This window comes from Rutidosis leptorrhynchoides, chromosome 3 (assembly GCF_046630445.1).
Source record: "Rutidosis leptorrhynchoides isolate AG116_Rl617_1_P2 chromosome 3, CSIRO_AGI_Rlap_v1, whole genome shotgun sequence".
Lineage (NCBI taxonomy): Eukaryota > Viridiplantae > Streptophyta > Magnoliopsida > Asterales > Asteraceae > Rutidosis > Rutidosis leptorrhynchoides.
Window position 1 is genome coordinate 620,679,821 of NC_092335.1, and position 12,817 is coordinate 620,692,637.

Consider the following 12,817-nt stretch of genomic DNA (forward strand, 5'->3'; position numbering starts at 1 on the left):
AGGATGCACCTACAAAGAATTCACTGCCTGCAAACCTTTGGAATTTGATGGAAGCGAAGGACCGATCGGATTGAAACGGTGGACCGAGAAGGTCAAATCGGTGTTTGCCATAAGTAAGTGTACTGAAGAGGATAAAGTGAAGTACGCTACGCATACCTTCACAGGTTCTGCGTTAACATGGTGAAATACCTATCTAGAGCAAGTGGGACAAGACGATGCGTACGCACTACCGTGGTCAGCATTCAAGCACTTGATGAATGAGAAGTACCGTCCCAGAACCGAGGTCAATAAGCTCAAGACAAAACTTAGAGGGTTACGAACCCAAGGATTTGATATTACCACGTACGAAAGACGATTCACAGAATTGTGCCTATTGTGTCCGGGAGCATTCGAAGATGAGGAAGAGAAGATCGACGCGTTTGTGAAAGGATTACCGGAAAGAATCCAAGAAGATATAAGTTCACACGAGCCCGCCTCCATACAACAGGCATGTAGAATGGCTCACAAACTAGTGAACCAGATTGAAGAAAGAATTAAAGAACATACTGCTGAAGAGGCCAATGTGAAGCAAGTCAAAAGAAAGTGGGAGGAAAATGGTGATAAGAATCACCAATACAACAACAACAGCAATTACAACAATAATAGCAACAATTATCCCAACAATCGCAACATCAATCGCAACTACAACAAACGGCCCAATAACAACAACAACAACAACAGCAGCAGCAACTACAATAATCATCCCAACAACAATAATAACCGCAACAACAACAACAATCAGAAGCAGTTATGCCAAAGGTGTGAAAAGTATCACTCGGGGTTCTGCACCAAATTTTGCAACAAGTGTAAAAGAAATGGTCATAGCGCGGCGAAGTGTGAGGTCTACGGACCAGGGGTTAATAGAACGAAAGGAACAAATGGTGTCGGAACGAGTAATGGCGGAGCAAGTAGTGTCGGAGAAAGTTATGCCAATGTAGTTTGTTATAAATGTGGAAAACCGGGCCACATTATTAGAAATTGCCCGAACCAGGAGAACACGAATGGACAAGGCCGCGGAAGAGTTTTCAATATTAATGCGGCAGAGGCACAGGAAGACCCGGAGCTTGTTACGGGTACGTTTCTTATTGACAATAAATCTGCTTACGTTTTATTTGATTCGGGTGCGGATAGAAGCTATATGAGTAGAGATTTTTGTGCTAAATTAAGTTGTCCATTGACGCCTTTGGATAGTAAATTTTTACTCGAATTAGCAAATGGTAAATTAATTTCAGCAGATAATATATGTCGGAATCGAGAAATTAAACTGGTTAGCGAAACATTTAAGATTGATTTGATACCAGTAGAGTTAGGGAGTTTTGATGTGATAATCGGTATGGACTGGTTGAAAGAAGTGAAAGCAGAGATCGTTTGTTACAAAAATGCAATTCGCATTATACGAGAAAAAGGAAAACCCTTAATGGTGTACGGAGAAAAGGGCAACACGAAGCAACATCTTATTAGTAATTTGAAGGCACAAAAACTAATAAGAAAAGGTTGCTATGCTGTTCTAACACACGTCGAGAAAGTACAAACTGAAGAAAAGAGCATCAATGATGTTCCCATTGTAAAAGAATTTCCCGATGTATTTCCGAAAGAATTACCGGGATTACCCCCAAATCGATCCGTTGAATTTCAAATAGATCTTGTACCAGGAGCTGCACCAATAGCTCGTGCTCCTTACAGACTCGCACCCAGCTAGATGAAAGAACTGCAAAGCCAATTTCAAGAACTTTTAGAGCGTGGTTTCATTCGACCAAGCACATCACCGTGGGGAGCTCCTGTTTTGTTTGTCAAGAAGAAAGATGGTACATTCAGGTTGTGTATCGACTACCGAGAGTTGAATAAACTTACCATCAAGAACCGCTACCCACTACCGAGAATCGACGACTTATTTGATCAACTACAAGGCTCGTCTGTTTATTCAAAGATTGACTTACGTTCCGGGTATCATCAAATGCGGGTGAAAGAAGATGATATTCCAAAGACTGCTTTTAGAACACGTTACGGTCATTACGAGTTTATGGTCATGCCGTTTGGTTTAACTAATGCACCAGCTGTGTTCATGGACCTTATGAACCGAGTGTGTGGACCATATCTTGACAAGTTTGTCATTGTTTTCATTGATGACATACTTATTTACTCAAAGAATGACCAAGAACACGGTGAACATTTGAGAAAGGTGTTAGAAGTATTGAGGAAGGAAGAATTGTACGCTAAGTTTTCAAAGTGTGCATTTTGGTTGGAAGAAGTTCAATTCCTCGGCCACATAGTGAACAAAGAAGGTATTAAGGTGGATCCGGCAAAGATAGAAACTGTTGAAAAGTGGGAAACCCCGAAAACTCCGAAACACATACGCCAGTTTTTAGGACTAGCTGGTTACTACAGAAGGTTCATCCAAGACTTTTCCAGAATAGCAAAACCCTTGACTGCATTAACGCATAAAGGGAAGAAATTTGAATGGAATGATGAACAAGAGAAAGCGTTTCAGTTATTGAAGAAAAAGCTAACTACGGCACCTATATTGTCATTGCCTGAAGGGAATGATGATTTTGTGATTTATTGTGACGCATCAAAGCAAGGTCTCGGTTGTGTATTAATGCAACGAACGAAGGTGATTGCTTATGCGTCTAGACAATTGAAGATTCGCGAACAAAATTATACGACGCATGATTTGGAATTAGGCGCGGTTGTTTTTACATTAAAGACTTGGAGGCACTACTTATATGGGGTCAAAAGTATTATATATACCGACCACAAAAGTCTTCAACACATATTTAATCAAAAACAACTGAATATGAGGCAGCGTAGGTGGATTGAATTATTGAATGATTACGACTTTGAGATTCGTTACCACCCGGGGAAGGCAAATGTGGTAGCCGATGCCTTGAGCAGGAAGGACAGAGAACCCATTCGAGTAAAATCTATGAATATAATGATTCATAATAACCTTACTACTCAAATAAAGGAGGCGCAACAAGGAGTTTTAAAAAAGGGAAATTTAAAGGATGAAATACCCAAAGGATCGGAGAAGCATCTTAATATTCGGGAAGACGGAACCCGGTATAGGGCTGAAAGGATTTGGGTACCAAAATTTGGAGATATGAGAGAAATGGTACTTAGAGAAGCTCATAAAACCAGATACTCAATACATCCTGGAACGGGGAAGATGTACAAGGATCTCAAGAAACATTTTTGGTGGCCTGGTATGAAAGCCGATGTTTCTAAATACGTAGGAGAATGTTTGACGTGTTCTAAGGTCAAAGCTGAGCATCAGAAACCATCAGGTCTACTTCAACAACCCGAAATCCCAGAATGGAAATGGGAAAACATTACCATAGATTTCATCACTAAATTGCCAAGGACTGCAAGTGGTTTTGATACTATTTGGGTAATAGTTGATCGTCTCACCAAATCAGCACACTTCCTGCCAATAAGAGAAGATGACAAGATGGAGAAGTTAGCACGACTGTATTTGAAGGAAGTCGTCTCCAGACATGGAATACCAATCTCTATTATCTCTGATAGGGATGGTAGATTTATTTCAAGATTCTGGCAGACATTACAGCAAGCATTAGGAACTCGTCTAGACATGAGTACTGCCTATCATTCACAAACTGATGGGCAGAGCGAAAGGACGATACAAACGCTTGAAGACATGCTACGAGCATGTGTTATTGATTTTGGAAACAGTTGGGATCGACATCTACCGTTAGCAGAATTTTCCTACAACAACAGCTACCATTCAAGCATTGAGATGGCGCCGTTTGAAGCACTTTATGGTAGAAAGTGCAGGTCTCCGATTTGTTGGAGTGAAGTGGGGGATAGACAGATTACGGGTCCGGAGATTATACAAGAAACTACCGAGAAGATCATCCAAATTCAACAACGGTTGAAAACCGCCCAAAGTCGACAAAAGAGCTACGCTGACATTAAAAGAAAAGATATAGAATTTGAAATTGGAGAGATGGTCATGCTTAAAGTTGCACCTTGGAAAGGCGTTGTTCGATTTGGTAGACGAGGGAAATTAAATCCAAGGTTTATTTGACCATTCAAGATTATTGATCGTGTCGGACCAGTAGCTTACCGACTTGAGTTACCTCAACAACTCGCGGCTGTACATAACACTTTCCACGTCTCGAATTTGAAGAAATGTTTTGCTAAAGAAGATCTCACTATTCCGTTAGATGAAATCCAAATCAACGAAAAACTTTAATTCATCGAAGAACCCGTCGAAATAATGGATCGTGAGGTTAAAAGACTTAAGCAAAACAAGATACCAATTGTTAAGGTTCGATGGAATGCTCGTAGAGGACCCGAGTTCACCTGGGAGCGTGAAGATCAGATGAAGAAGAAATACCCGCATCTATTTCCAGAAGATTCGTCAACACCTTCAACAGCTTAAAATTTCGGGACGAAATTTATTTAACGGGTAGGTACTGTAGTGACCCGAACTTTTCCATGTTTATATATATTAATTGAGATTGATATTTACATGATTAAATGTTTCCAACATGTTAAGCAATCAAACTTGTTAAGACTTGATTAATTGAAATATGTTTCATATAGACAATTGACCACCCAAGTTGACCGGTGATTCACGAACGTTAAAACTTGTAAAAACTATATGATGACATATATATGGTTATATATATAGTTAACATTATATTATGATAAGTAAACATATCATTAAGTATATTAACAATGAACTACATATGTAAAAACAAGACTACTAACTTAATGATTTTGAAGCGAGACATATATGTAACGATTATCGTTGTAACGACATTTAATGTATATATATCATATTAAGAGATATTCGTACATCATAATATCATGATAATATAATAATTTAAAATCTCTTTTGATATTATAAACATTGGGTTAACAACATTTAACAAGATCGTTAACCTAAAGGTTTCAAAACAACATTTACATGTAACGACTAACGATGACTTAACGATCTTGTTAAATGTATATACATGTAGTGTTTTAATATGTATTTATACACTTTTGAAAGACTTCAATACATTTATCAAAAGACTTCTACTTAACAAAAATGCTTACAATTACATCCTCGTTCAGTTTCATCAACAATTCTACTCGTATGCACCCGTATTCGTACTCGTACAATACACAGCTTTTAGATGTATGTACTATTGGTATATACACTCCAATGATCAGCTCTTAGCAGCCCATGTGAGTCACCTAACACATGTGGGAACCATCATTTGGCAACTAGCATGAAATATCTCATAAAATTACAAAAATATGAGTAATCATTCATGACTTATTTACATGAAAACAAAATTACATATCCTTTATATCTAATCCATACACCAACGACCAAAAACACCTACAAACACTTTCATTCTTCAATTTTCTTCATCTAATTGATCTCTCTCAAGTTCTATCTTCAAGTTCTAAGTGTTCTTCATAAATTCCAAAAGTTCTAGTTTCATAAAATCAAGAATACTTTCAAGTTTGCTAGCTCACTTCCAATCTTGTAAGGTGATCATCCAACCTCAAGAAATCTTTGTTTCTTACAGTAGGTTATCATTCTAATAGAAGGTAATAATCATATTCAAACTTTGGTTCAATTTCTATAACTATAACAATCTTATTTCAAGTGATGATCTTACTTGAACTTGTTTTCGTGTCATGATTCTGCTTCAAGAACTTCGAGCCATCCAAGGATCCATTGAAGCTAGATCCATTTTTCTCTTTTCCAGTAGGTTTATCCAAGGAAATTAAGGTAGTAATGATTTTCATAACATCATTCGATTCATACATATAAAGCTATCTTATTCGAAGGTTTAAACTTGTAATCACTAGAACATAGTTTAGTTAATTCTAAACTTGTTCGCAAACAAAAGTTAATCCTTCTAACTTGACTTTTAAAATCAACTAAACACATGTTCTATATCTATATGATATGCTAACTTAATGATTTAAAACCTGGAAACACGAAAAACACCGTAAAACCGGATTTACGCCGTCGTAGTAACACCGCGGGCTGTTTTGGGTTAGTTAATTAAAAACTATGATAAACTTTGATTTAAAAGTTGTTATTCTGAGAAAATGATTTTTATTATGAACATGAAACTATATCCAAAAATTATGGTTAAACTCAAAGTGGAAGTATGTTTTCTAAAATGGTCATCTAGACGTCGTTCTTTCGACTGAAATGACTACCTTTACAAAAACGACTTGTAACTTATTTTTCCGACTATAAACCTATACTTTTTCTGTTTATATTCATAAAATAGAGTTCAATATGAAACCATAGCAATTTGATTCACTCAAAACGGATTTAAAATGAAGAAGTTATGGGTAAAACAAGATTGGATAATTTTTCTCATTTTAGCTACGTGAAAATTGGTAACAAATCTATTCCAACCATAACTTAATCAACTTGTATTGTATATTATGTAATCTTGAGATACCATAGACACGTATACAATGTTTCGACCTATCATGTCGACACATCTATATATATTTCGGAACAACCATAGACACTCTATATGTGAATGTTGGAGTTAGCTATACAGGGTTGAGGTTGATTCCAAAATATATATAGTTTGAGTTGTGATCAATACTGAGATACGTATACACTGGGTCGTGGATTGATTCAAGATAATATTTATCGATTTATTTCTGTACATCTAACTGTGGACAACTAGTTGTAGGTTACTAACAAGGACATCTGACTTAATAAACTTAAAACATCAAAATATATTAAAAGTGTTGTAAATATATTTTAAACATACTTTGATATATATGTATATATTGTTATAGGTTCGTGAATCAACCAGTGGCCAAGTCTTACTTCCCGACGAAGTAAAAATCTGTGAAAGTGAGTTATAGTCCCACTTTTAAAATCTAATATTTTTGGGATGAGAATACATGCAGGTTTTATAAATGATTTACAAAATAGACACAAGTACGTGAAACAACATTCTATAGTTGAATTATCGAAATCGAATATGCCCCTTTTTATTAAGTCTGGTAATCTAAGAATTAGGGAACAGACACCCTAATTGACGCGAATCCTAAAGATAGATCTATTGGGCCTAACAAACCCCATCCAAAGTACCGGATGCTTTAGTACTTCGAAATTTATATCATATCCGAAGGGTGTCCCGGAATGATGGGGATATTCTTAAATATGCATTTTGTTAATGTCGGTTACCAGGTGTTCACCATATGAATAATTTTTATCTCTATGTATGGGATGTGTATTGAAATATGAAATCTTGTGGTCTATTGTTACGATTTGATACATATAGGTTAAACCTATAACTCACCAACATTCTTGTTGACGTTTAAAGCATGTTTATTCTCAGGTGAATACTAAGAGCTTCCGCTGTTGCATACTAAAATAAGGACAAGATTTGGAGCCCATGTTTATATGATATTGTGTAAAAACTGCATTCAAGAAACTGATTTCGATGTAACATATTTGTATTGTAAACCATTATGTAATGGTCGTGTGTAAACAGGATATTTTAGATTATCATTATTTGATAATCTACGTAAAGCTTTTTAAACCTTTATTTATGAAATAAAGGTTATGGTTTGTTTTAAAAATGAATGCAGTCTTTGAAAAACGTCTCATATAGAGGTCAAAACCTCGCAACGAAATCAATTAATATGGAACGTTTTTAATCAATAAGAACGGGACATTTCATGGTTCAGCTTCTCTTCCATTTTCTTTCCATTTTCGATTTGCAGTATCATATAATGGTGTGATTTAGTGGTCGTTATAATTGATCATAATTGTTTGATAGTGCATATTGTGTCGACAGGAAATAAAAAAAAATTATCACGATTTGATTTTAAAAATAAAAAGCAGATACTATCTAATTTAAAACTAAAAAGCAGATTAATACCTAATTTGATTGTGGATTCAATCGTGTAATTCAATCAAGAAAGTATAAAGTTCGATCAGATAAACAACAACAAAAATGATCGTGATATACCTAAGTTAATAAAAAAAAAATAATAATACTTTTAATAATAATAGAATAGAATTAATAATAATAATAATATTAATAATAATATTAATAATAATGTTAATAATAATAATAATAATTATATTAATAATAATAATACTAATAATGATAATAATTATTATATTAATAATAATAATCCTAATAAATGAAGATAATAATAATAATAACCTAATGATAATGATAATTGTAATAAGTTTATTAATAATTAATAATAATGATAATAATAATAGATTGTATTATTGATAAATGTAATAATAATAATAATACTTATAATAATAATACTGATAATAATAATGATTATAATTGATATAAAATAATAAATGATAATATTTTTTAAAATAATATTAATAATAATACTGATACGTAATTATTTACAAATAATTATTCGTGAATCGTCGGAATTTATCGAAGTTAAATTTAAATTTAATCGGAAATTTTCCGGGTTATCACAGTACCTACCCGTTAAAAGAAATTTCATCCCGAAATTTAGTTGTTGTCATCAGTTGGCGTCGTTTGTAAGCAGGTGAGGTTATTTTTGTTTTACTTAGTTTTCACGTTCCCAGGTATGCTCGGGCCTTGCGTGACTTTCAACGGATAGAATATTATTTTGTTTCGAGCGTTTTAAATCATATGAAATAAATTCTATAGGTTCTTCTATGTAGTGCATTTCATTATTAATGAGGAGGTCATCTAAAGGATTTAACAAGAGTGTCATTGATTAGGTTTTCTCAGAAAGAGATGATGACGCTATACAAGCATTTCAATACACATGAAATGGGTAATGAATAATAGTGAGCTTATTTAAACCTTGAGCGTTTATGCCACAATATTAGAGTAGACAAAATAGAGAAGAGTTCATGAAAATTACAGTCATAAAATTGGATAGAGATCGTCATTGTTTACAACAAGAATGATGGATATGAGTTGAAAAATAGAGTTTTATCAACATTGAGTAATATGGATGAAATGATTCGATTACAGGAAGAGTATAAATGAAGCTATCACAAAAGAGTGAAATGAGGAAATTAAATGTTCGCCTTAACTTTTGACGTAGTCACGATTGATTTTCGGAATTCAAGGAATTAAAGAAAATCTTTATAATATTTGATTCTTCGGTAATTAAGGAAATTAGGATTTTCTTTGATTAAATGCGGTGAATTGTCTTGATTGTCGTGTCTGGAATTGCGCTATAAATTAGCTTCTTCCGTTTCATTATCTTCACCACTTCTATATTTTCTTCCACAATTCATACTTCCAAAAGATTTGTTAATATGCATAATCCAGTTCTTGTTCTTGACCTTATATTGGTTATCGCCACAATCATCCTTCTTATACAACTCCCACCAGAGGAGTCTGTTTACTTCTACTATGCTCTTGGATTTATTGTGTTTTTAGTTCTCCCGTGTCTTTATATTGCTATACGTATTGATATACACGGTTTGTAATTTTGGTGTCGTTATCGGGCTTTGTATTTTCCTTTATATGTCGAAGCGTCATGCTTTTGTAAAGCAAGTAATGGTCCAGAATTTGTAGGTATGGAGTTTCGAATGATCATAATATACAAAGCAGAAAGGAAAGGTAATAGCACGATTTGATTTGTCAAATTACCAGAATATCCGGAAAAGACCGAATCATCAAGAAAAATATTTTCTTGATATGTTTAGAGGTTAAATAGAATGAAAGAGTTATGTAACATGACAAATGATGATTATAAAGTCTATGAATCATCATCTTCCATTAAAAATGTAGCATGACTTACTGTAATATAATCACGTTGGCCTGACGTCATTATATTATACTAACTCATGCTTCAATTCCCAACATTTCTCCAGAATTCATTCATAATTTATACTTAGGTTTTACAGAAGTTTCCAATATAATGTAATACAGATAGCACGAAGAGGTATATAATTTCGGACGAGAATATTTATGAAAATATCTTCAGAAATATCGAAGATATTTATGATGATATTTTGGAATTTTTAAGTTCGAAAGTTGATGAAGAAAAATTTTCCGCAAGCTTTTAACATGACTTCGGAGCAAGATATTCTCTAAAGATTTCATCAGATCCAGAATTACCTCGATTCTTTGAATATAGGGTTTGGTCCTTGTATTTGTCCTTGGTCTCCTTCATGGTTAGCTCAATCCGTTTTTCAGTTCCAAATCTGAGCTTTTTCAATACGTCATTCTTTATCATCAAACTTTTGGCCATTAAGACCATCTATAGCTTTTGCTGCTTCGTCAGCATTCTCAAGGTTAACGAATCTAAATCATTGATTATCAATCCAAGGTGTTTTCAAGAATTTTGAAGAGTTTGAACGCAGATGGTAATCGTCAAGATACATATAATGTTCGAGAATTTTGAACGAATATTTTTCTGGGTTTTATGAATAGAAGTGATGTTCTAGCACAGTTTTGAAGTCAAAGTATAGCTTTGAAAGACGTAGGAATCTAAGAGTGATGTCCTATTAAATCTTGACTTGTATTCTGTTCTGTCAAAATTAGAATATGTAATCGAATTTGTATGAAAATGGTTGTTCTTTGGTGAACGGCAACATATATCTGTGGATGTAAGTGGTATAGTTAATGACTGGTTGAATTAGAACTGAAGAATGTACGGTGTAACATATTAATGTGAAATCTAAATATTTCTTGGGTATTACCTACCCGTTAAAAATATTTTCACAATTAACAGTTTGTATAAAAGGATTTTTAATTACAATCTTTATGAAAATATATTTTCTTCAGATGTAATATAGATTTTAATGAGTTAATATTAAATTAAACTCATTTGATTTACGGTTGGAACGAGAATAAATAATCTCCAAAACTTTAGAAATTACATAATCGTCGCGGAATATTTCTCTAATGAAGTTACGAATCAATACTTCATCGTTCATTGTTGTTGGTATTCCTTGGTATCTATGGGGCGTATGATATTGATACTTGAGGTACCGATTGTGGTGTTGAGGCTTGCGATGTGGTTGTTGTTGTTGGTGATACTGGTGCTGTTGGTCCTGTTGCTGTTGCTGATACTGGTGGTGATGTCGGTGCTGGTTATGCTGCTGATGCTCTTAGATTTTGCACCATATTCTCCAGAGCCACTATTCGAGCGCGAAGCTCGTTGACTTCTTTCATTATTCCGGAATGATTGGCGGTTCGAACAAGGGGATGAATAAGATCTAGAATTTTAGATATTATATACTCGTGGAAGATATCCTGGAAATGAAGGTGAAAATGGTGTTCCGAACTGGTTCACCGGTAAGTGCTTCTGGTTCTTCGCCAATAGGGCAATGAGGTGGGTGAAAAGGATCACCTTCTTCACTTCTCCATTGATTGAGTCAGCTACGAACCCATCCCCAATTCATCCAGAAAAGATGATGACTAATTGGTTCGTTCGTTCCGGTTACGCTGCCTGTGGAGCTCGAGGAATCAAGTGAGAAATCCATATTTTGTGATTGGAATTAGTGTTTGATATGAAATGAATACTGAATGATATATTCGTCTCCTCGAATACGTATATATAGCAAAAAGATTTCCGTAATTTACGGAGGAAATTTAGGAAAAGTGTTAGACAAAGTCTATTGGGATAGATATGATAAGATATGATTTGTCTATACTTCATTTATGCAATAATTGCAGTATGACGTGTCGAGATAAAAATGATAAGTATTTAATTAGATAATCTTTCGATTAAAGACTTTCAATTCGTAATGGTCTATTCAGGTCTAGGGGCTTGAGCTATATGATCCTTTAAATCGGTAATCCAAACCCTTCCTTTCTAGAGTTTCGTAGACGTCATCCGTCAAGAAAGTTCAATGATCTAAAATAACGAGAAAGCAAAGATTTTGAAAGTAATGAATATGAATAGTAGAGATTTCAAAAATCATGGATAACATTTCATGTAATACATATATAATACACAAAAACATGATAGATGACAAAGGAATGTCGAGAATTTCAGAAATCATGGTGTCGCATTTAAATGTGGTGGCGGAATTGGATAGTACTTAGGAAAGTGAGCAGAATTCTTAGATTGGCTTGGCATTCTAAGGAAGATTAAAGAATTTAATAAGCATAGTTTCTAAGGTATAGTGTAGCATTTATCAATTAAAGGCAACAATTAAAGGCACTATAGTCAAGGAAAGTTGTAGTCCAACATTGCTAAGGTACCTAATTGTATAAGGCACACATAAAATGCAATCCTGGTTCTCTACAACAGTCTGCTCTGATACCAATCTGTCACACCCCCAAATAGGGCCTGGGGTATTTGTGACTAATTATATCAAATCATAGTTGTATAAATGAGAACGACTCTATATGAGACGTTTTATTGAATTTTGCAGCGGAAGATAAATAGATTACATTGTATTTAAAGCATTAAATATTTTTAAATGAATCGATAAGTAATGCATGAAGACTCCAAGCATGGCAAGCAATCATCATCAAAGCAGCAGATATACAGCGGAAGCAATATTTAAGTACCTGAGAATAAACATGCTTAAAAAGTCAACACGAGGTTGAGTGAGTTCATAGGTTTATCATAAATCAATAGTTCAGTATAGCATTAGACCACAAGATTTCAGTTTAAAGTTGATTGATACCAAATATATCAATCGAAAGAGTTGTTATTTGTAATATCGCGACTAAACAAAAGTTACCCCGTGACACCTTGTATCGTCAGTGTCGTTGAATCATTATTATGTATCCAAAGACCAACGGTCAAATGGACAGAGACGTTACTCTCAATAGCGCTATTCATAATA